The sequence below is a fragment of the Microcebus murinus genome, chromosome 10, assembly GCF_040939455.1.
Source record: "Microcebus murinus isolate Inina chromosome 10, M.murinus_Inina_mat1.0, whole genome shotgun sequence".
Lineage (NCBI taxonomy): Eukaryota > Metazoa > Chordata > Mammalia > Primates > Cheirogaleidae > Microcebus > Microcebus murinus.
The window spans coordinates 52,609,371-52,631,727 of record NC_134113.1 but is presented as its reverse complement, the minus strand read 5'-3'; the positions used below and the strand labels follow the sequence as shown (position 1 = coordinate 52,631,727).

The window sequence follows — 22,357 nt, the reverse complement described above, 5'->3', positions numbered from 1 at the left end:
AAGGCAAAAGGGCAAGAGAGCATATGTCAGAGGGCATCAGGGGAAGAGAAGAGTGAACTGGCTTTTATAAGAAGCTCGCTCCCACAATAATGATGCTACTCCACCCTCATGATCTAATCACCTCTTATTATCTTACTATTTCATCTGCCCTCATCACCTAACCACCTCCCAACACTATTGCACTGGGGATTCAGTTTCCAATGCAGGAAATTTGGGGAAATCATTCAAACCATAGCAAACACTTTCTAGTGCATTAAATAAATTATATCCTTTCTCGAATCTTATTGGAGTTGGATAAAAATAGTTTTTTAATCTTTCATTTGGTTGATTTTATTCTATAATATGAAATGAGCAGCTGGTCGTATCCAGACTTTTAAAGCTCCAGATTTCAAAATAAAGATCATAGGGCAGCTCTAAATTAGTTTAAGGATTCAAGCTCTGGCAAATTACATATAGTATTAATCAGGGTTTATTTAGAAAAAGAGATGCCATTTTAGATATTTCAAATTGAGAGAATTTAATACAAAACTTGGCTACATGAGTGTTGGAAAGACTGCTGGAGCAAGAAAAAAGATTAGATTACTGGAAGATTAGTAACCACAGGACACCAAGTTCTCCCTAACCCAGTGGAACTGTGACTTAGGAGGCAGGGACAGAGATCAGCCATGGCTGCAGCCACGGTCACCGTCTCACCTCCAGTGCTGTGGACACTGCTGCCACCATAGCTGCTGCCACTCCAGCTGCTATTACTATTTTGCTGCTGTTTTCTCCCCAAACTGACATCCAAGGAAGTGTCACTTCTTACCTTCCAGGTGCCCCAGTGACCCCATTATCTGATTCTATGGGGGAGGGGGGGTCAGGGAGCATAGTGGCCTGAAAAGAGCAGTTGGCAGGGTCAAAAGGCAAAATTACAACTAATTTGGTGATAGCTCTAATTGGCTTTTATTTGTGATTCATGAATTGAGGCAGCCTCTATTCTGTAAAATAGAATGAGAGCTCTCATTGGGCAGTGGCAGAACAATGGGTTTTATAAAGTGGGAACAAGGAAACAGAACAATAGAAAAAAAATGGATTGGGTAACACCAGATTACTTTCTTGTAAGGGTTAAAGCAGGGGGGAATTCCTTATTATGCTAAAACAGGCCGGAATCTCTTGTTTTCAGGAAAAACTACTCTGCCTTGGGCTCTATCTGTTTTCTTTAAGTTTCAGTTTGACTAATTGGCATTTGAAGGGTATGACTCTATTCTGGTTTGGTCTGGTCTGCTGGGGCCTAGGGCATGGGCTCAGTCCAAAACAAAGGCCTCCCGTAATTTTGTTTAATAGAAGAATAAGAACAGAACACAGAAGAGAAAGTAAGAGCATGTAAGCAAATGTCCCAAATGACTAGAGATTGGTAACTATTGTCCCAGTTTTTGAAGAGCAATTTCTGTAAAGAGCAAACCAATTAGACAGCAACAAGGTCCTAGATGCTAGCGTGATTCTAGAATGGGCGACTAAGTGATTATATGGGAGGAGACGGCCATTAGAAGCCCTCCGGGGACTACTCATTTATTGTGCTCAATATGTCTGGAAACCAGATCATCACAAGGGCCAGAACGTGGCAGCTGAGCAAAGAGCCAATGTGGGATATTTTGAGGTACAAATGTCTGAGAAACTTGTCTCAAATCAAAGAGAGTTGGTGTTTTAGACTAGCATACAGCCCCCTAGTCCATTAAGGTCCGTGCATACGCTACCCTTCACAGATGGGAAGGCCAGGGAGCCGCAGGCCTGCAGAGATTTCCTTTACCGTACTAAAGGCACCTGGGGCTCAGAATGGAGAGTGCCTGGGTTGCCTGGGGTCGTGCAGAGTTGCAGAAGTGGAGCTGCAGTTCTTATCTCCCAGCTGCCTTAAGTCAGTGCTTTACTGTGCGTCACTGTCCCCACGGGCTGGAACGAAGGCCTTGCACAGCCCTGGATCATCTGTGCAAGGATGACTATCGCCTCTGCTGTCGGGAGGGGAGATTAGCAGGGGATGCTCTGAGCGCTCACTCTCTGGCCACTGCGTGTCCAGTGGCAAGCATTTGTGAATGGGGTTAAGGAGGGGCAATGACGTCCCAGCTGTGCCTGAGCCTGCTGGAGCTCTTCATCTCCATATCTTCATTCCAGTTCAAGCCAGAAACTGTTTTGAAAGTGTTTTTTACAGTAAATGCATAGTATTATAAATTGATTAAAGTTTTTATATAGAATCTCAGATCATTTTCTAATATATGTACTATTTTTATTTTTGAATTTTTAATACATAATAAATATAGGTATTTTCGGTATACATGTGATAACTTAATACATTCATATAATGTGTAAACTAGATGTATTAAAGTTTACCTGAATAAATTTAAGGGTCGCTACTTTTAAGTATCTAATTCACCTCTAGGAAAATCCAACTCAATCCAAAAGAAATTTGAAAAGAAAAATGACTAAACCCACTTTACCGGCATTCACTAAATTAACACTTGTACACCTACCATGTGCGTGGCTCTCACTGTGCATATTACATGCATTGTTTAAAATCCTGACCACAATTCTGTTGTGTAGGGATTACCTGTATTTCAAGGATAGGGAAACTGAGGCTCGCAGGGTTGTCATACCCTCACAGGGGGAGGAAACTCTGAGAGTTGATCCTCAAGGGCCTGTTCTTCCCAGTCTGAGACACACTCTTTGTTTATTCAACATTCACCCAACAAATATGTTCATTTTTTTTGGAGGGGGGAAGCATCGTAGAAATTGTACCTCAAGTACTTAAAAAGTTAGAAACTAATTTTTAAAAACAGGCCAATGGCATGTTTTAATAAAATAAAATAGGCTTATAGGCGCTTAAAGTGAACTACTACTTCTGGAAGAACCGTGCGGCTCCCAGAGCAAGGTTACTGGGCAATTGATGCGATTCTGGGACTTCATTAGCCTTAATGAACTTAGGTCTGGCTTTTTAAATTAAGCAAGAATAATGCAAAGCTGAGGACAACTTCTGGCCCAGAGTAGAATGTTGCCCAGGGCTGGTAGATATGTCATTGTAATGATGCTGAGCATTTGGGCTGGCTAGTGAACATTTTGGTCTAGGGTTAATGGAAAACCAACTGTAAGGCTAAATTATTGTTACTCTACTAGGAATTTATTTTATTGAAGACAAATGATCTTTTTTGGGTAGATATTTCTAGGAAGGAAATTAAATTTCTTCTTACCACATTTTTCACTAAAGTATCTCAACAAACTGTCTACAGCAAAGGTTGACAACCTTTCTGTAGGAAGAATGCAGATTTAGACAATATGGGAAAAGAGGGAGGTGGCTGTGTGTTAATGAAACTGTATTTAGAAAATAGCAGAGGAGGAAAATGGGGCTGTAATTTGCCCTGCCCTGAGCTACAGTGTCAGAAAGCACCAGGTAATAAGTGTTGTTTCTACTTATATGCACAAGAGAACTTCAAACCAAAGAAACAAAGTGCATTTATTAATTGCTTAAAATCTCACTGTGAATATTGGAGCATTCAAAGCTAACATAGAAAATTGCATCTCTTTAATGTGAATGGTTACTGTTTTTGTTTTAAATGATTCAGGTGAAATCTTTGATAGTAACTTATCTATTGTATTTTTTAGTGGCTCTGCATAAAAATAAAAAAGAATTGTCTTAGGCAGTTCGGGCTGTTGTAACAATACCATGGACTGTGAGGCTTAAACAATCGAACGTTTATTTCTCACAGTTCTGGAGGCTGTTTTGCAGATGACTGTCTTCTTATAATATCCTCACATGGTCTAGAGAGATCATTCTCTCACTTCTCTTCTTATAAGGGCACTAATCTCATTCATGAGGACTCCAACCTCATGACCTAATCACCTCTTAAAGTTCCACCTCCTAACACCATCATATTGGGAGTTGGGATTTCAACATATGAACCTGGGGAGGTGGTGGGGGGCAGACAGAAACATTGAGTTCATAAAAAGAATCTAGATGCCAGTGGTTGAAAGAACCCAGGATGACCTTCCAGGTGTCCAGAATCATACAATTAATGGCAGTGCTAGGTCAGTATTTGATTAATAAATGGTAAGTATATTTCCAATTTCTATATTGTGCCATCTCTAGGACGCTATAATTTCTCAGATTAGTAGCAGGCCAATTTCATTTGAATAAGTTACTGGGATTTCCTATGGCCAAAATTATATGCTAATTCTTCTAAAAATTTGCTTAAGATTAAGCAATTTTTCATGAAGTTTCCTGTTTTTTTGTTTGTTTTGGGGTATGTGTGTGTGTGCTTGTATGGGTTTAACCACCGAATGGAACTATTTGTTAGATAGCCAATAATAGTATCTTCAATGTTCAATGAAGTTAATAAATTAACTCAATTATAGCTCTTTTTCCTAGATTTTTTTTCAGGGTTATGTTTCTTATAAAAAATGACACTTATTTTATGTATTTTTCTTAAGTTATGATGAAGAACCTCCATAATAATATGAAAAATCCAATATATCATTTCTTGGAGTCTTAGTTACTAATCCATTATGATGTCATGGTTTATTAGGTGTCAGAGCTCAACTCCAGGTAAAGAGAAAAGGCAGCATTGACAATTTAAAAGTGATTTTGAAATCAGTTATTTTCTAATTCCATTTAGTAATAACAGCAGTACTGTAGTAAATGCTACAGTAGCAGTTAACGTTTGTGGAGTTCTAATGCATACACTGTGCTAAACATTACACACATATTATCTCATTTGATCCCCAAATAGCTAATGATGGAGGTATAATTTTACAAATGAGAAAATGAAGATAGAAAAGTTTATGTAATTTACCCAAAGTTAGAGGACTCAAACCCAGGGCAGTCTGATAATAAAGTTACCCCTTTTAACTACTATGCTGGTGATTCTCACAGTGGGGACTCTGTACCAACAACATCAGCATCACCTGGAAACTTGTTAGGAATGCAAATTCTCAACCTCACCCTCCTCATCAGCTGAATCAGAGACTCTGAGGGTGGGGCCCAGCAATCTGTGTTCGGCACACCCTCCCCAGGTGACTCCAATGTCCACTGACATTTGAAAACCTCTGCACTATACCAGGCTGCATTTAAAAGAAGTACTGAACATTGAATAACATTAGTGGCTTTATTAAGTAAATGTGGTAACAGAAGAGAACTATTAATAGCACAGCATGGGGCTCACAGTAACTATTAGTTTATAATAGTTTTTTCTATAATATTAATATTCATCGTGTGTATATATTGTGAAGTTAGATTATTAAAAACTGTGCCTGGCCGGGCGCTGTGGCTCACGCCTGTAATCCCAGCTCTTGGGAGGCCGAGGCGGGCGGATTGCTCAAGGTCAGGAGTTCAAAACCAGCCTGAGCAAGAGCGAGACCCCGTCTCTACTATAAATAGAAAGAAATTAATTGGCCAACTGATATATATATAAAAAATTAGCCGGGCATGGTGGCACATGCCTGTAGTCCCAGCTACTTGGGAGGCTGAGGCAGAAGGATCACTCGAGCCCAGGAGTTTGAGGTTGCTGTGAGCTAGGCTGGCGCCACGGCACTCACTCTAGCCTGGGCAACAAAGCGAGACTCTGTCTCAAAAAAAACAAAAAAAAACTGTGCCTGAACTGCCATCAGATCTAAACATTCTGTTTTCTAAGTGGAGCAGATGGAACCCCAGCCCATTGTATTTAGAAAGGAAAACAAAGGCAAATGTGAATAAATTCTACTTTTGGCCAACCAAGGTCTTGAGTAATTGTTTTTTTTTAGCTAAAAACGAATCCCATATTTTGTATTTTTCAAAATGCCCATTGATTTATCTGGATTTCAGGGCAGTCAGAAATTCACATATTTGACAATAGTCCATTGAGGGAAACTAAAAAGTAATGTTGGTGTTGGTACTCTGAAGAATAGATGGGATTATGGCAGAGATAAATTGGTGACCAAAGAGATTTAATAACTTTTTAAATAATAAAAATGATGGCTACCATCAATAATATTTTAATAAAAATTTTACTTGATACATAATAACTTTATATATTTATGGGCTACGTATGATATTTCAATATATGCATACAATGTTTACTGATCAAATCAGGGTAATTGGGATAGTCATCACTTCAAACATTTATTATTTCTTTATGTTGGGAACATGCTGAATCTTTTCTAGCTATTTTGAAATATACAATAAATCATTGTTAACTATAGTCACCTTACTGGCTTATTGAACACTAGGACTCCTTCCTTCTATATAGCTATATATTTTTGTACCTGTTAAGCAACCTCTCTTTTTCCCAGACTCCCCCCAACTCTTCCCAGCTTCTGGTAACTACTATTCTACTCTCTACCTCCACAAGATTAACTTTTCTAGCTCTAACATATGAATGAAAACATGTGATACTTATCTTTCTTTGCCTGACTTATTTCACTTAACACAACTCCAGTTTCATTCATGTTGCTGCAAATGACAGGATTTCATTTTTTATGACTGAATAGTATTTCATTGTGCATGAATGCCACGTTTTCTTTATCCATTCATCCACTGGTTTTCTTTAAAGGGGAGTGAAGCCAGCTTGCTTCCATACCACCATTTTGGAATCAGAAATCTCCGCTATCCACTCATCCATTGATGGACTATTAGATTAATTCCATATCATGGCTATGGTGAATAGTGCTGCAATGGACACAGGAGCACAGATATCTATTCAATATACTGATTTCCTTTCTTTTGGATGTATACCCAGCAGTGGAATTTGCTGAATTGCACGGTAGAGGCCAGGCACAGTGGCTCATGCCTGTAATCCTAGCACTCTTGGAGGCCGAGGTGGGAGGATCTCTTGAGCTCAGGAGTTCAAGACCAGCCTGAGCAAGAGCGAGACCCTGTCTCTTTAAAAATAAATAAATAAATAAAAACGAATTGTATAGTAGATCTGTTTTTAGTTTTTTGAGGAATCTCCCCACTGTTTTTCGTAGTGGCTATACTAATTTACATTCCTGCCAACAGCGTAGTAGCATCCTCACCAGCATTGTTTATTTTTTGTTTTTGATATTATAATAGCCTAATAGAATATTTTAATGGGTGCTAGCAATGATATAATTTAGTGGGATAGTTTTAGTGATTTTTTCTGAATTTATATCTATATAACTTGTGAAATGTCCCTCCCGCCTCATCCTTTGGCCTCTTCTCTACCTCTTAGTTTTTGTAAAATCTTGTATGTATGGCTCAGAATGCCAGGAGTAATGGGAAGTTACCATACAGAAAAGAAAGAAAAACTCACTGCTATTTAATACTTATTAACATGAAAAAGAAGTTAACACTTTGTGGGGGGTAAGTTATCCCGGTGGGGGTGTGTGGAAGGCAGGAGGGCAGTGAACATCAGAAGAGATTGCATTCTGAAAATGCAGAGATGTCAGCCCAAAGGGTGTGAGAGAAAACTGAGTTGGAAAATATGCTGATCTACCTTTATGCTACAAAACTCCAAACTGTAAATTTTATATGACCTCAAAATTGATTTATTTTTCATATTTTTTAGCATTCTGTGAGTGAGGCTTGCATTCGTGGTCATCATTTTTGGGGCAGGGGGACAAGGTCTCACTCTGTCACCTGGGCTAGAGTGCAGTGGCCTCATCACAGGTCACTCCTGGCCTCAAGGGATCCTCCTGCCTCAGCCTCCTGAGTAGCTGGGACTACAGGTGCATGCCACCACGCTGGGCTAATTTTTTCTATTTTTGGTAGAGATGGGGGGGTCTCGAAATGATCGTGACAACAGCAATTGCTAGAGTAGATGAAGAGAAATTGAGCACTCATCCACTGCTGCTAAGAATGTAAAATGGTAAAGCCACATTAGAAAACATTTTAGCAATTTCTTTAAAAACTAAACATGCAACTACTCTATGACCCAGAAATTGTGCTGTTAGGCATTTATTCCAGAGTAATGAGTAATGAAAACTTGTGTTCACACAAAGACTTGTGCGTGAATGTTTGTATAGCAACTTTATCCATTATAGCCCCAAACTGGAAACAATCTAGATGTCTTTCAACAGCAGATGTTTAAACAAACTGTGGTGTGTCCATACCATGAAATACTACTCAGCAATAAAAAGGAACAAAGTATTGATACATGCAAGAACCTGGATGAATCTCCAGCAAATTATGCTGAGTGAATAGAGCCAATCTCAAAAAACTATATACTGTATGCTTCCATTAATATAACATTCTTTAAATGACAAAGTTATAGAATAAGAGAGCAGATTAATGGTTGCCAAGGGTTAAAGAAGGGGTGTAGGTGGGAGGGAAGTGAATATGGTTATAAAAGGGCAACACAGGCCAGACACAGTGGCTCACACCTGTAATCCTGGCACTTTGGGAGTTGGAGGCAGGAGGATTGCTTGAGGCCAGCCGTTCGATTCCAATCTGAGCAAGAGTGAGACCCCATTGCTACACAAAATAGAAAAATTAGCCAGGTGTGTGGTGGCAGGTGCCTGTAGTCCTAGCTACTGGGGAGGCTGAGGCAGGAGGATCGCTCAAGCCCAGGAGTTTGCGCCATGATGACGCCACTGCACCCTAGTTCAGGTGACAGAGTGAGACTATGTCTCAAAAAGAAGAAAAAAAAGTTTAAAGATATGAAAGACCTTGTGGCCATGGAAATGTTCTGTACCTTGACAATACCAATGTCAATATATTAGTTGTGGTATTACAGCATAGTTTTTGCAAGATGTTATCACTGGGAAAAGGTAAAGAACATCTTGCTGTTTTATTTTCTTACAACTGTTTACGAATCTACAATTATTTCATAAATAATTTAATTTTAAAATGCCCTGCAATATGTAAATAATTCAGCATAAAGTGCATTATTTAAATATTATGCCGATGTGGCCTTGTTCCAGGCCATACTCCTGGCTCCACCCTTAACCACTGTTACACCTCTCCCCATCAGTAGGGATGCAGCCTGGATCTGCGGTCGGTATGAGAACAAGTGTCACAGCTGTAAAGGTTCTTGCTAACGTCACAGAAAGGAATTTCAGGACACGCACACAACTGAGCAATAGGGGCAAGTTAATTGTGTGAAAGCCACCAGGCTCAGGAAAGTCTCGTGCAGAAGCGAGAGTGACTCCCAAAAAAGAGAGTGGGCAGGATGGAAAAACAGCAATTGCCCTGAACTCTGAGCTGTTGCTGTTTTTATTTGTTGAAGCCAAAGAAGGTTGGGCAGTCAGTGTTTACTCTGTTCTTACTCATAGTTCCCTTGTTTTTCCCACAAGGGGGGTCAAAACCATAATGTTAACTTAACTGCAATTGTGATATATGGGGGAAAGGTCACATTGTACCTGCACAATGCTGGGAAATTAATGGCCCTTTTCTTCTCCTCCACTGTTTGTTCCAGGGCTGTGGAGCCAGTTGACTAACTTTCCGTTCCCTGCTCCCTTGCTCTTTCCTAACTGACTACCTGCTCTTACAGGAGGAGCACGGTCTGAGCAAATCTGTGGAGCCACATCGCCTGGGATTGGGAAGTAATTGGAGTAGAGGGAGTGGAGGAGAACAGAAGTGCTGACTCCCAGTTTGAAGCTCGCCCTGTAAGATAACAGAGCTCTCTCCAGCAGCCTCGGGGTAGCTGGGAGGCCTTTCTTGGGAGAGAGAGGGAGAAGAAGAAAAATTAGGTCCACATATGCACATTTTTCCTTATTTTTCCCTCTAATATATTGAAGAATTGTATTTATTTTGACAGCTTTCTGAAATATTCCATCCAAAGTGTCCCCTGAACACAATGATCAGGGTTTCTCTAAATCCATTAACCAATTCTCTTAGCAACTTAGGATGTATATTACAGAGGCAGAATTTTTAAAGATATTTCAATGTTTTTCAGGTACTTGCTTTTTAAAAAATCAGTAATTCATTTCACACAATTTCCCTTGCTTATTTTCCTGATATTTTTTAACCAATGGCAGACTTTAACTATTAATACAATGTTGGGCTGGGTGTGGTGGCTCACACTTGTAATCCCATCACTTTGGGAGGCTCAGGAAGGAGGATCACTTGAGGCCAGGATTCAAGACCAGCCTGGGCAATGTAGTGAGATTTCATCTCTACAAAAAAATTACCCAGGCATGTTGGTATGGCCCTAGTCCCCCCTACTCGGGAGGTTGAAATGGGAGGATCTCTTGAGCACAGGAGGTCAAGGTTGTAGTGAGCTACATTGGTGCCCTTGTACTCTGGCCTAGGCAACAGAACCTTGAGATCCTGTCTCACAAAACAAACAAAGGAACTATAATATTGTACCTCTAAGATTTCCAATCATGACATCATGCTATTCATCCCTTGTTTTTTTTTTTTTTTGTCAGTTACCTCTTCTCATATAGGTGAATTAGTAAGAATTCTTTTTTTATTTTGCTTTGAAATTTAGAAGCACATTTTATTTAAGATCTGAAATACAATTCTTAAAATATCAACTTTTCCAGAAAACTGTGGCTACACAGTAATGTATTTTGTCTATCATGTTAGAATGTGCATTAGACTCACATATGAAAACCATGAAACGAATCACCATCCTTCAATGATCTGAGCAAAGATAGAATGCCTAAGGAACAACATCGATGGACTTGCAGGGGAGGGGCAGTTTTGCTTCAAGCACCACAAAATAAATAAGAGCACAAATGCATGGGTTTTCAGGTATGTATTAAGACATTAAGTTGAAACTTTGGCACTAGGCATCAGGGAGTTTTGTAGCATAGCATTAGCACATATTAGAAAATTGTACAGTGTCAGAGGGACAGAACCACCAGCATTCAAGCAATGTTGTTAACTACGCAATGAAATGTTCTACTGAATGTTTCATTTTTGTCTAATTACTGCACACACTTGGTAGCAACTTTAGAATGAGAAAAGGAGCTTCACCCCTTTTATTCTCTGTTTAAAACAGAACAGAGGCCGGGCGCGGTGGCTCACGCCTGTAATCCTAGCACTCTGGGAGGCCGAGGCGGGCGGATTGCTCGAGGTCAGGAGTTCGAGACCAGCCTGAGCAAGAGCGAGAGCGTCTCTACTATAAATAGAAAGAAATTAATTGACCAACTAATATATATAGAAAAAACTAGCCGGGCATGGTGGCGCATGCCTGTAGTCCCAGCTACTCGGGAGGCTGAGGCAGGAGGATTGCTTGAGCCCAGGAGTTTGAGGTTGCTGTGAGCTAGGCTGATGCCACGGCACTCACTCTAGCCTGGGCAACAAAGCGAGACTCTGTCTCAAAAAAAAAAACAGAACAGAAAACAAACTGAAACATAAGCCCTGTTATACATTAACAATTTTAAAGAACATCAATTATACAAGAAAAGGAAGAACTCTTCTTTCTCTCAAGAATCTTGGCCATCATTAACAATCTCCTTTTTTTTCCTTTCTGGTTTTATGTCTTTCTTCCACATTTTTGTCAAACTATTAATATAATCTTGCTTCATCTTATCTTTTCTTCTTTGTTTCCACCTGGAGAGGTTTTGCTGATACTCTGTCTCCACACTGGAAACATATTACTATTTATTATTATTTTTATTTCTAGTCTTGAGAATAACAAATACATATATATAAACACATGTATATATTTCAGCAAGACAGTGTACTTTTCACTGTTTTTAAATCTCCCTAGAACTAGATGTTTCACGTTAAGTGCTTCATACAACAGAAATCTCAAAATCATTTTTTCCCCCACTGGAATTATGGATGCCAGAGTGATTACATAGAACCTTCACTGCTATTCCCAAGTGCTTAGAGAGAGGCCTCTTCTGAAGAGGAAGGAAATTCAGAGATATTTGGGATTACGATGAGGTCTCTGTGGAGTCCGTGGCTGGTACCACAGACTGCTGTGCGCTGAGACGCTTGTACTAGATGGCTTTCGGTCGCCCACACTGCCGTTGCTGGTTGCTGTTTAAGCAGGCTCATCCTTCTTTTTCCTGATGATGCAGCCTCAGCACGAAAGAGTGCGGGATCACCATCTCCCAGCTGTGGGAGCTCTGAGGTGTTTCTGAGATCTGACTTTGTTCCCCAGAGCTGACCGCTGATTCAGAGAGCAAATCAAATCAAATCAGCCTAAGTATAAGGAGCTTATTTGGGGATCCGGAAAACCTGTGGGACACCAGGGAAGTTGGGCCTCCTGTGACAGGAACCGGGAGCTAGAAAGACTGAATCTAGGGCGCGCTCTCTCGGGGTCTTCCTCTGTCCTTGTTTTTCTTAGTCTCCCTTTTTCTTGGTAATCATGTGGCCCCTCGACTCATCTTCCCATGTGCTCTCTCCCCTCCCCCATCTCATTCTCATTCTCTTTCTCTGTAGGTTTACAGTTCAAAATGTCCACCAGCCCCAATATTTCATCATCACCTTCCCGTTCATCCTTCTTCATGTCTTGGAGTTCCAATTTCAAATCCCTGAGGAAGAAATCTGGGTCTCATACTCTCTTTTAGAGCCACACCATAGGATTCTGGAAAAACCTGTATATGGGACCGTCTGGCATCTAGGGCATCTCACTCACCTTTGGCAGGTGCAGTGGGCAAGACAGGATTATTTGAAACAGATGGGGCAATTCTTTCAAAATGTTAGTATGTTCTCTAAGGATATTTGTTTACCTGTATGATTGTTTATTGTATCCTGGCAATACTTTTCAATAGAGCCTAACATTTACTGTGGAGGGAGAAGCTGCTTCCCCAGAAGTTAGCCTGAGCCAGATGGGGACCCATTGTTCACACCTGCAGTAGGATCTGTGGGAGCTGCTATGTAATTGTGATTACGGTATTTGGGGGATCAGGGTACTGAAAAGAGCAAAGGGGTGATGGTCTGGAATCCAGTGCAATGCTTATGCACCAGTCCTGACATGATCCTAGCTCAATGTGTGACCTTGGGCAAATCAAATCACTTTCTGAGCTTCCCCCTGACCCCTTTGGTACAATGAGGCCAGTGTACATCTGCGGTTCCCAGATTCTTAGAATATGAAACTCTTTTTAATGTCAAAAAGGTCATGGATTCCCCATTATAATGGTGTCATTTTTACTGCCCAGTGAAAGGTTAAAAACACACACACACACACACACACACACACACACACACACACACACACACACACACATATATATATATATGTTTCAAGACTCTTGGAATAATTCCAGAGTCTCTGAGAATCCAAATGCCAGAGGCTAGAAACCATTGATCTAGCTGACTTTGAGGCCCCTTCCGTCTCTGATATTCTGGGATTCAAGTCACGGAAATTGAGACTACTTAGAAAACATTCACTTATTCAAGAGGAAAGCTGACATTAAATATCAGATCTAAGGGCAGCACTAGAAGTTTTCAAAAGAGATGAATTAAAGCAGATTCCAGGGTCTAAGAATTTGAGTTGAGCGAGAAGATGACAGAAAATTCAGTACTCATAGCAGTGGGAGGCTGTGAGCAGCACGCTGGGGAGCAGGGTTACGTAGTTCAGCTCATACCTGGTAAAGGGGCAGATGCCATGGGCACCAAGACAGGGAAAGCGGAGGGGAAGGTGACCTTCACTCCCAGGCAGGTGGAACAACTCTTCTGGCCCTGTGCAAATATATAATAACATGTGAAATATAAAACAGTACATCAGTTGATATAATTAATAATATGTAATAATATATGTTATATTAAATGATATTCTTATACAAAAGCACTAAGACAGTGCATGGTACATAGTAAGCTAGTTTTCCTCTCTCCTCCTTAATCATAATAACAAATTCTTACTTAAAGCCTTCTAGTTAAACTTCTCTAAAGATTAGTACCATCTAAGTTGACGACCTCAAGGTACTGGCAATGTCTTAGGATAATTTCTACAATGTATGTCCAAGAGGTATGCTCACAGAAAAGTCCATTCTTGTGATTCATCCCAACATTGTCCCTTTGTGTTTTTCAATGCTTTGTATGCATCATATCAAAACAGAGATTGATTCTCTAAGACATTCTGCCTTGTAGCATTCTTCCTAAAGTTTTTAGGAGATCTGAATTTGACAGTTTATATTTCCCAGAGTTAAACACACATTCGACTATTAGGTTGAAAATATAAGGTCAAATTTCAACCCAAATACTCATCTAACTGCAATTGAGAAGGAAGACAGGAAAAATAGGAAAAATTCTTGAAAATTTTACAGGTTATTAATTCTCAGATTTTTTTGTTATTAGTATTGTAATTTCCATATTCTAGGAAACATATCCTTTGGAGAATAAAAACTCCTTCTGCTTTTCCAGTAAGTTCAACTGTAGAAACTCTAAGAAAAATATTAATATAAACCTCATAACAAAGTATTGGCCCAAAATATGAATCAAACTAAAATGTTGTAGTGTTTTGAACAGTTCAGAGCGTATAAGAAAAATAGACCCTTCACATTCTCCTTTAAGTTGCAGAAGTGTACCGACAGAGAAATTATACTGCCTTTTTAAAGTCAAATATAATAGTAGTACTTGATTCTTCAGTGAATAATGTTCAGATATTCATATTCTGTGAATGTTGTGTTCTATTTTCAGTTTTCAGTATAGATAAAATATGTTTAAATGTTTTAAATCTAAGTGTTAAAAATTTTTTATTATTATTTTTAGTTGACATAGATATTTCTGAGGTATAGTGTGATACTTCAATACAAATATAAAATGTATAATGATCAAACAGGGTAGTTAGTATATCTATCTTCTCAAACATTAATCATTTCTTTGTGTTGGGAACATTCAAAATCTGCTCTTCTAGTTATTTTAAAATATACAATAAATTGTTGTTAATTATAGTCACCCTATAGTGCTATAGAAAACTAGATCTTATTCCTCCTATCTAGCTGTACTTTTGTATCTGCTAAACAACCTCTAGTTATGCTCCTTTCCTGCCCACTCCCATCCTCTAGTAACCACTATTCTACTCTCTACTTCTGTGAGATCAACTTTTTTAGCTTCTACATATAAGTGAGAACATACAGTATTATCTTTCTGTGCCTGGCTTATTTCGCTTAACATAATGTTCCCCAAGCTCATCCATATTGCCTTGAATAACAGAATTTTGTTCTTTTTTATGGCTAAGTAATATTCCATTGTGTATATATAATGAATTTTCTTTATTTATCTGTTGATGGACTCTGAGGTTGATTCTGTATTTTGGTTATTGTGAATAATGCTGCAATCAACAGAGGAGTGCAGGTATCTCTTTGATATACTGATTTCCTTTCATTTGAATATAAACCCAGTAGTGAATTACTTGATCATATGGTAGTTCTATTTTTAGTTTTTTGAGGAAATGCCATACTGTTTTCCATAATGGCTTTGCTAATTTACATTCCTCCCAATAGTGTATAAGAGTTCCCTTTTCTTGACATCGTTGCCACCACCTGTTATTTTTTGTTTTTTAATGATACCCATTCTAACTGGGGTAAGATGATATCTCATTGTGGTTTTGATTTTCATTCCCCTGATAATTAGTGATGTCAAGCATTTTTTCATGGGACTGTTGGCCATTTGTATGTTTCTTTTGAGAGATTGCTATTCAGCTCATTTGCCCATATTTCAATTTGATTATTTGGTTTTATGCTATTGAGTAGTTTGAGTTCCTTGTATATTCTGAATTTAATCCATTGTCAAATAGTTTGCAAATATTTTCTTGCATTCTGCAGATTGTCTCTTCACTCTCTTGATTATTTCCTTTGTTGTGCAGAAGCTTTTTAGTTTGATACAATCCCATTTGTCTATTTTTGTTTCTGTTGCCTGTGCTTTTGAAATCTTCTTCATAAAATCTTTGCCTAGATCAATGTCCTGAAATGCTTTTCCTGTGTTTTCTTCTAGTGGTTTTATGGTTTCATATTTTCAGATCTTACATTCTTTAATCTATTTGGAGTTGATGTTTGCATATGGTGAGAGATAGGGGCCTAGTTTCATTTTTCTGCATATGGATATCCAGTTTTCCCAGTACCATTTATTGAAAAAACTATATTTTCCCCAGTGAATGTTCTTGGCACCTTTGTTGAAAATGAGTTGCTTGTGTATAGATTTACACCTGGATTGTCTCTTTTTATGCCAGTATAAAAACAGTGATCAAATCAGTTTGGGTTACTATAATTTTTTAAATATATTTTGAAGTCTGGTAGTGTGACACCTACAGCTTTGTTCTTTTTACTGAGGATTACTTTAGCTATTCAAGGTCTTTTATGGTTCCACAAAAATTTTAAGATTTTTTTTTCTGTTTCTGTGAAGAATGTCATTGGTATCTTAATAGGGATTGCATTGAATCTGCAGATCATTTTTGATAGTATGGTCATTTTCACAATGTTAATTTTTCCAATCCAGGAACATGGGATGTATTTCCATTATTTTGTGTCTTCTTCAATTTCTTTCATGAGCATTTTATATTTTTCTTTGTAGAGATCTTTCATCTCATTGGTTAAATTTATTCCTAAGTATTTTTTGTAGCTATTGACAATGTGATAGCTTTCCTGATTTCTTTCTTTCACTAGTTTGCTGTGGATGTATAGATACACTACTGATTTTTATGTGTTGATTTTGTATCCTGCAACTTTATTGAATTTATTTATCAATTCTAACAGGTTTTTGGTAGAGCTTTCAGAGTTTTCTATAAATGAGATAATGTTGTCTAGAGCTTTTGTTGAAAATTTAAAATTGATACATAGCTGATAGAAATTGAAAGTGGGGACAGAGGAAGAAGAAGTAAGGGGAAATGTAGGAGAGAAACACAAACCCAAAAGGTCCTAGAGAAAGGGAAAACCAATGTACATACAAAGGACTGGTTATAAGGATGGCATTGTTTATAACCCCGTAGCTCTCACAAAGATTTTTTTCTTCCACTTAAGCCAAAATTGTGGCCAAATCCTTTCTGCTGAAGGCTCATCATCTGAATTTTACCCTTGAATTCTCCCCTCATCACTCATGCTCTGTCCATTGAAGATATTCCTACAAAGTTCTATCACATACTCTCACAGTCTCTTCTCCCCTTAACCTATTTCCACATCTGACATTGTAAGAGACTAAATGTATACTGGCCTGAGTCTTCCTCCCTTTGCTGGGAGGCCCATTTCTTCAGTCATGATCTGTGGTCAACTATGGATTTCCTCAGCACATGCCAAGTGAGCTCAGCTACCAGGAGATCTGCAGAGACTGGCTTCCACTTGCTCTCTACACCAAGATGTTGATAACTTTTTGCTTCTTCCTGCTCGAAGCCGTCATGACTCTCTTTGGTGATAGAAGGAGATGTGGATATCAATCTGGAACAGCTGCCACAACCCACATAATACCAATACCAATTTAACCTACAAACACCATCACGAGAATTCTCTGTTGATTCCCAGATAATAAACCCATCCACACCTCAACATCATCCAGTTGAATGAGAAGGTGAAGCAGCATTAATCTGCTTACATTGAAAGCAAACACATTTCTGTGTAGGCATTGTGCCTGAGAAGTTCTTAAGTATGCAGGCTTGAATTTATACATTTGTACAAAATCAAAACCCCTTCTTTACTTTGTTCTCTCTGTCTCCTCTCCCCAGTTTTCCTTGTATTTCCTCCATGATGGTCTTATAGTAGTACTATCTAACCCCAGGTTATGGTAGGCTCATACTTTTGGGTTCTTCCATTATCATTTCATTATTCCATGTGTTTTTAGTTGTTCCTGCATTCTTATAACCTGCAGATGCCAGAAACTGTTAAAATGGTGGTCATCTCTCGTGCCATTTAGCTTTTGCTGCATAACAAATCACCCAGAAACTTAACAGCTTAAAATAACAACTGTTTTTTAGCTTGTGACTCTTTAGTTCAGCAATTTGGACAGGGTTTCAGTGAGGCAGTACTGGCCAGGTTGGCTGGGATTTGGCTGGTCGGGGACCTCAGCTGCAATGGCTCGTCTCTACATGGTTTCTTTTCTCTCATTAGGCTCTCTGGGCAGGATCACATGGTGACTGCATTGTTCCAAAAGTACAATATAGGAAGCTGCAAGGCCTCAGCTTGGAACTCATTCATTGTTACTTTGACCACATTGTACTGATCAAAGAATGCTGAAAGGCTACCCCAAATTCAAAGGGACCCTACCTTTTCATGGGAGGAACTACACAGTTTTATGGCCATTTTTACAATGTACAGTATTTCAGTAGAAAAAAACTGGAAGTAGAGGAGGAGAGAAATGGACAACTTTTATTTTTCATTTATACCATTCTGTCTTTTTTGAATTTTTAAAATCATGGAAACAGACATATTACTTCTATAATAATAACAATAATGATAATAACATTAAAATATGACTCCAAATACTTCTTGTATTACCTTAATTACACACCAGGATAATATTTGAATCCATTAACATTTCAAAGGACCCATAATTTTAGTCAGACATCTAATTTAAGGCCATGTCTTCAGACCTCCTCTAATTATAAGGCTAAGTGATGGCAGGTTTAATATGCAATCCTCCAGTATGGAGGTTGGCACATAGTAAATGCTTAAGGAACATTGGTTGAATCTAAATCAGAATGAGAATATGGGGGAAAAAAGATGTATGAATGAAGGGAAACTAGACTTAAAATCTGTTCTATTAATTTAGCCTTTGTAATCAACTTTTATCATGCAACTTGGACTTTCATGGATAAGAAAAAAGATTTGATTTCACTTTCATACACTTGGGACATGAACTGTTGGATGAAATAACAGCGTGTCCATAATAGTAACTGGGAATTACAACCCATGGAAGAAGCAAAAGTGTTAAATTCTAATTCTGCAAGTCACCATTCTAATTAAGAAATCATATATCTTAAAAAATGCCAGGGATGCTCCTCATTTATATTAAGTGGGGCCTTGGAGGAGCACCCCAGGAAGTTATGTAAAAAATTCTCCTTTCTTTAGAAGTTGCAGTACAAATCAGGAAGAAGCAGAAAGTGACCTCTAAATTTTGTTACATAGACCCCATATTCAGTTTGATCTGGTGCTCTTACCAGTCCTTTCTATTGCTCCAAATTAAAGATACATAAATAATACCAGTAAGAATATGTTAGAAAAAATCTTGCAGATTCTTCCTTGGCTGATTTTCAGTCTACAATACATTTTCTGAAATCCTTCTTATTAAGCATTTACAAAAGTGGGCTGGCTATTTATTTAATGACCATTAGAAGCCATCCTGACCTTTCCCAGGAAGGTCAAAGAGTAGCCTGTTATTTGGATGCCTAATTTAACTGAACAAAGGAAATTGCTTTCATCATTTTTACTTTGCCCTTCCTGATTGAACCGAATGTCAACTTTCCACGCAATGTTCCCCAACACACATTGATGTTCCTAATGCAACCAGATTAGATCAATCTGCATCTGTCTCCATTGTACCCTGGGATTGCATACACTTTGGATACATATTTATTTTGTGGATTTCATTTCCATGTTAATTAGAATGCAGGTTCCTGGAATTTCCTTTCTGAGTATGATAATCTTCTTATAGTCAGTATGATGGAAACAGCTGTGCGCTATTTACTTTAAGAAGGATGATGTTCTTTGCTCAGATGATCATTGGATATGTACTTTCTAGATCAGCAATTGCACCTCCATTCCTTCTTATAGAATTATCAGAATGTTAATTTATTCAGGACTTTCAAACTCAATTTTATTGGGTCAGTGTGTTTTGGGGAGAGCATAGCTCACAACAAAAATTATTGAGAAGTCATACTTACTAATACATATTTCAATCCTTCTACTATAACCTAGCTCTCTATCCAAGTAGATTTTTTTAAAAAACAGATACTTTCTAATACTTTCTGTATTTTTCTAATTACACAAGTTAGATATGTCAAGTGCAGAAAATCTAGAAAATAGACACTATTAACGTTTTGATGGCTTTCTTTCCACATATGTGTAATACATTTTTTAAAGGTATTTTTACTCTGAGAAGATAAATATGGTGTCAGTCCCAAACACTTTTCACCAGCTAGCCTTCTAATCTAACCAAGAAGTTATTAGATAATAAAATAAATCAGATTATTCAACCCAACATCAACCCAACATGTATTAAAGATGTACTGTGTGATACACACTTTCTCTGTGGGCACAAAAACAAATAAGACACACTTTTGCCTTGCAAAAGTTTATAAGCCACAGGAAAAAAAGACATAGTAAATAATAATTATAACATAAGCAGATTGTGATAGTAATATTAACCATTTACTGAGCACTAACTCTGTACCAGGTACTTTTTATTCTTCATAATATCCTATAGGGTGGGGACTATTATTCTCCCCAGTTTATAGAAGAGGAAACTGAGATTGAGAGATGTTAAGTATTGTATTCCAAATCACACAGCTAGCCAGTGGTACAAGTAGGACTGGAATCTAGCAGTCTGGTTTCAGCCAGGTTTTCAATCACTATACTCTACTATAGGAGAACTCTTCAGTCATAGCATATCTTCTGCTTACATACTTATATAAAACTCTCTCAGAGTTTTCTCGATATGAATTACAGATCCAAGTGCTCCACAGGGTTTGTCCAGGGTACTGCACTCCAGGATTCTTAAGAGAAGGGACCAGCAGTAGAACATTCATACATTCATTTATTCATCCTTGAGCTAGTAGGTCTATGAAAGAGGTCCTATGGCTGTACGGGAAGAGATAAGATACTCAACACACTGGTGTTTTGCCACATTCATGATCTGGGATAATTTTCTCTGAGATTTCAGACAGTGAGTGTTGCCCAGGGGATAACTCCTTTAGTATCTGAAGACCTAGCAAAATCTGCAAGGTAGCAGATGCCTTTGAATTTATATCATTTAGTGGTTAAGTTTGGCTGTATACAGCAGAATGCCCAAATATTAATATAATAATGGTGTATTCTAAAATATGGAGGTTTAATTTTTTGTTACATAGAAGGAGACTAAAGCAGGCAGTCCAGGGACGGTCTCATGGCTCTGTGGTATCATCAGGATCCCAGACTCCCCCACCCTTTCCCCCAGTCATCCTTAGCAGGTGCCTTGTGGTTGCACGTGAGCAGCCAGAGCTCCAGCAATCACAGTCAGCTTCTAGGCAGGAAGCAGGGGAAGAGCAAAGGAGAATAAAGGGCCGATGACAAGTGATTCAGTTCCCTTTAAAGAACTTTTCCATAAGTTCTACTTGGTGAAGTCTGCTTACATTTTATTGGCCAGAACTGTTCACATGATGATTCCTAGCTGCAAGAAAGACTGAGAAATGTTTTTGTTTTGTTTTGTTTTAAATTGTGCACGTTGCCATCCCAAACAAAATCAAGCTTAGTAAATAAAAATAGAATAGATATTGGGTAAACAACTCATAGTCTCAAGCACATCACCTGAGCTTACCTGTGTGTGCATCTTCAGGGCAACCATCACATACTACAGACATCCCGGCTTCCCTCCCTGGAGACTTTTCTCTCCTCTCTCCAGGGTCAGGCGCATCCTTTCATTAGCACGAGTAAGGATCAAACAAGAGAAGAATCAGGCTTTGTCAATTTCCACTCCCATCACTGCTTACTATCTTATCAATGAAATTTTAAAAAGCATAAGAAATTTTTTTGCATCCATGAACTTTTAATTCTATCTACTTCTTTTTGTCATAAAAATAAAATAAATCATTTTTCATATTTACCCTTTCTTGTGTTCCCTTAATCTTGTATGCACAAAATTGCAGTATGATTGACCTTGCTTTTGAAGTCCAATCCAAGGTTGAGGTCCTGCCCTCAGCAACATGCTATAAATTCTTGAAAGAAGAGACACTACTCCTGGCTGTTGTCAGATGCTCTGGGACATGAGCAGTTCTGGGGAAAGCCCCAGCTAAGGAAGATGCCCCTCCAGTTGATGAACACACTGTAATTCTTATTTCAGACAGGAAAAAGGAGTAGAAAGGAAGATGTTATGACTATACAACAAATAGACCAAGAATATATTTAAAAGAAAATGTGGCACCATTTGGAACTCTGATGGTCAAAATAATCTTATCTGCCTAGGTGTATACCCAAAAATAGTGAAAGCAGGGATTCGAATAGGTACACAAATGTTAACAGCAGCATTATTCTCAATACTCAAAAAGTGGAAACAACCTGAATTCCCATTGACAGATGAATGGATAAACAAAATGTGGTATGAACATACAACAGACTGTTATTCAGCCTTAAAAAAGAATGAAATTCAGATACATGCGATAACATGAATGAATCTTGAAAACATTATGCTAAGCAAATTAAGCCAAGCAGAAAAGGGACCAATACTATATGGTTTTACTTATATGAAGTACCTAGAATAGACAAACTCAGAGAGGCAGAAAGTTTAATAGAGGTTACCAGGGGCTTGGGGACGAGGAGAATGTGGAGTTATTGTATAATGAGTACAGAGTTTCTGTTTGGAATGATGAAAAAAGTCTGGAAA

The 22,357-nt window shown here is 38.4% G+C and overlaps 1 protein-coding gene across 1 annotated transcript in view; it reads right to left on the bottom strand.

The window, feature by feature from the left end:
• The window catches only part of PCED1B (PC-esterase domain containing 1B), a 214,286-nt gene that overhangs the window by 3,974 nt on the left and 187,955 nt on the right, over nucleotides 1–22,357 (bottom strand). Inside the window, exons 5-7 of the transcript XR_012921433.1 lie at nucleotides 21,296–21,392; nucleotides 17,006–17,194; nucleotides 13,447–13,540 (exon numbers count right to left, since the gene is read on the bottom strand). The gene's annotated coding sequence lies outside the window, so the exon portion shown is untranslated. The remainder of the gene's footprint in view (nucleotides 1–13,446; nucleotides 13,541–17,005; nucleotides 17,195–21,295; nucleotides 21,393–22,357) is intronic.